This window comes from Ursus arctos, unplaced genomic scaffold (assembly GCF_023065955.2).
Source record: "Ursus arctos isolate Adak ecotype North America unplaced genomic scaffold, UrsArc2.0 scaffold_22, whole genome shotgun sequence".
Taxonomy (NCBI): domain Eukaryota; kingdom Metazoa; phylum Chordata; class Mammalia; order Carnivora; family Ursidae; genus Ursus; species Ursus arctos.
In genome coordinates, this window is record NW_026622897.1 from 33323185 (window position 1) to 33326406 (window position 3222).

The following is a 3222-nucleotide window of genomic DNA, read 5'->3' on the forward strand; positions in this document are numbered from 1 at the left end:
CTCAGCAAGCGTGACCGTGTCTAGGATGTGGCTGATGTCATGAGATTTGGTGGGAAGAGGACAGGGGCAAGATGGAAGGGAAGTGACCTTCAACAGAAGGTCCAGAGGGTCTAAAGCTATCTATAAGGCCAAGGACAGTGCATCTTTATTTTCATCAGTGGCCTGCTGAGGAAAGGACAGCAAGAGCAGCCTGGGAGAAGCAACTTTGTCTCTCCCTGGGATTAAAGAAGGTACCAGAATGCACATATCGAGGGGCAGGGCCACTGAGCAGACACACACTTGACTCCAAAGCTGCTGTTCTTTGCATCCCATAAAACCTCATTCTGGGAAGAATTATCTCAAGATGATTATATACTTCGAACCCTGAGAAGAGTCCTTTTAGGGGCCTTGATCCTGACCCAAGAGTCCCTAGTGACAGGTACAGCATGCCTAGAAGAGGGGGGTTGGTGAGGAGAAGGCATCCATCATGTCATCTGTTACTCCAGCTGGCGTCACTGACTTTGGAGAAACTGCCACCATTATTTGGAATTTGGGGGGGTGGGAATCATTGGAATACTCATGAATAAGGTCAAGGAAATCTCTCAGGATAATTCCAGTGGTCTCAGAGTATCTGAGATGAGCAAGAACAACAGAGTTGTAAGTGAACAGAGTGATGACATTTGAAACTGGGAGATCTTTTCAAGTATATGATAGAAGAAAATTCGGATGACATCCATGGAGATAGAAGAAGAACAAAATACGTCACACAAAGAGAACGGGAAACAATGTCAGCAGCCTTTGCTCCCACCGTCCTCCCCTCTCTAGACCATCTTACATTCTGCCATCCGAGTCATAGCCCTAAAATACAAATCTGGCCATGCCACTTCTTACATAAAGCTCTTCAGTGGTTCTAGTTATTTCCATTCAGGAAAGCTCACTCCTTGGCATAACCCACAGACCCTCATTGACATGTCTCTGCCTTCTTGTTTCAACTCCTTACCCACTGCCCCACCTTTACCCTGACCCTTTTACTGTCTTCTTTGTCCTTACGAAACTATTTACCCACAAAAGCCATACTTTTTAAAGACTGGTCCTTTGCACATGCTGTTCCCTTGGCCTGGAATATCTTTTTTTTTTTTTTAAGCTATCAATACTACATGTAAGAGTCTTCTGGTAAAACCCACTCAAGAGGAATTAATTACTCCACCCCTCACCCTACTTGCTCCTTCTTGTAATCACTGTACCCAGTGTAATTGATCTCTATTAGCAATTGCAGTTTTAAATTGCATGGGTTTTGAATGTTATCAAGCAATTGGATCTTCCATGACATATAGGAATTTTCTATTTTTGCTGAGTCTCCAGATTGTATGCTGGGAGGCATGTTTCTAGAAAGTAAGTTCCTGGTAGTGAGGGAGTTTAGTGAATCACCCAGCATTTATCTCTCAAAGTGACTTGTCCTCCTTGCCTTTGAACATGTAGGAGTAAACTCATGGAGGGACGAGAAACTTCACTTATCTCTACCAACAATGTTACCTTTTCGGTGCTATACAAACATCTTGTCATTTAAGCCTTACAAAACTTCCATGAGCTCTTATTAAAATTTCCATTTTATAGGTGAGGAAATTGAAGTAATTTTCCCACATTTACACAGTTAGCAAGTGAAGTCAGGAGTCAATCTCAGGGTCAAAACTAACAGAATGGAACAAAGAACATACAGCTAACACCAGTGATTTCTGAAGATGGTTTCACCATCTTCATCAGGGATGAATAGACTTTGGAGAAATTTAGAATGTGATTATTCTTGGCTTTAAAAAAGTTTGAACAAATTAAACAGTGGGGAAAATCATGTTAGAGAAGAATTTGCAAATTCTAGGATTCTTGATAGTTATGATGACAAATTTTCTGGACACAAATCTTTAGGCATAGCCCTTAGTGTTAAGGATTTACTCTACTATGGCTTCTGCATTGCTAAAACCAAAAGTCAATCCAGGGCACCTGAGTGGCTCAGTAAGTTGGGCGTCTGCCTTTAGCTCAGGTGGTCCTAGGATCCAGCCCTTCATCGGGTTCCCTGCTCAGTGGGGTGTATGCTTCTCCCTTTGCCCCTCCCCTTGCTCATGCTTGTACTTTCTCTCTCTCTCTCAAATAAATAAAATCTTAAAAAAAAATTCAATCTACAGACTCGTACAGCATTTGGCAGAGTCAATCACATTTCCTCCTTTTTTGCATGACTCCTGGGTCACAGGCTCACCTGGCTCTTCTCCCCGCCCACTGGAAATTCTTTCTCTGCTGGTTCCTTCTCATCTCTCCAGCCTCCAAATGTCTGAGTGCCTGGGTGCCCCTTGGGTCTATTCTCCTCTGTACCTATATCCTCCTGATGACTGTGTCCAGTCTTGTGATGTTAAATTTCCCCTATATGCTGCCAACTTCTCTGGAACTCCATACATCTCCATGAAGATAGCTTGTAGACATCACAACATGAAAGGTCTCCAAATGTTCATTTTCTCCTTCAAACCTGATCCATTTTCAGTCTTCCACATCTTGGTTGATGACAACTCTATCTTTCTAGTTATTTAGGACAAAAACCTTGGAGTCATCACTGATTTCTTTCTTTTCCTTATGCTTCACATCCAGTCTATCAAGAAACTTCCAGCAGCTTTAACTTCAACACAGACCACAACTACTTCTCACGGCCCCCATCACAGCCATCCTGGCCCAAGTCATCCTCAACTGTCTCTTGCGTATACAAGATCCTTCATTGTTTTGTTTTGTTTACTCTTGTCACACATCCCCAATCCACACCATCTATTCTCAAAACAGCAGCCAAAATGATACTTTTAAAACATAAATCAGATCATGTCATTTTGTTCAAAAGACCTCTCTTACAACTTCCTTTCCGCAAAGACCTCCATATTTCTCAGTGTAGAAACTGAAATCCTGACGTTCGCTTATAAGACCCTTCTCCCCCTCACCCCATTGTCCTACTGAGATACTGTATACGACTTCTTTACTTAGTGGGCTTTTCATCTCTCTTCCTCTCCAGTAGAGAATGGGGATTTTGTTGTTTTATTTACTACATATATGCTGGGAGAGGTTGGGTGCTCAGAAAGTGTTTGCCAAATACATCAATGGGATTTTGCCCAAGGCCGGTCCTTAGAGAGCGTATGTGATTCTGGGCCTCTGTCACATGTGTAGGGAATATCCTCATGGAGGGGAGTAAGACACAAGTTAATATGGGAACTAAAT